The sequence below is a fragment of the Sinocyclocheilus rhinocerous genome, unplaced genomic scaffold (genome assembly GCF_001515625.1).
Source record: "Sinocyclocheilus rhinocerous isolate Xijiao unplaced genomic scaffold, SAMN03320098_v1.1 scaffold582, whole genome shotgun sequence".
NCBI lineage: Eukaryota > Metazoa > Chordata > Actinopteri > Cypriniformes > Cyprinidae > Sinocyclocheilus > Sinocyclocheilus rhinocerous.
In genome coordinates, this window is record NW_015625397.1 from 146,108 (window position 1) to 146,426 (window position 319).

Below are 319 nucleotides of genomic sequence, written 5' to 3' on the forward strand. Positions count from 1 at the left end.
CAGCGCGCGAAGACTCTGCTTATTACACACACAGGGACGCACTGACTTTGCACTTGCCAATTCTGCCATGTAAACAGCAAATCTGCCATGGCACGAGCGAAACTGGCTCTTAACACTAGAACTAAAATTATGTAATTTACAATCCAATGTTGTTAAAAATTATTTAGATAAAACCAGATAAAAAAACAGGGCATTTATACCTATAAGCGCCAGTATTTGAGTTGATGTACAGTGGTGTGAAAAAGTGTTGGCTGATTTCTTATTTTTTTGCATGTTTGTCACACTTTAATGTTTCAGATCATCAAACAAATTTAAATAT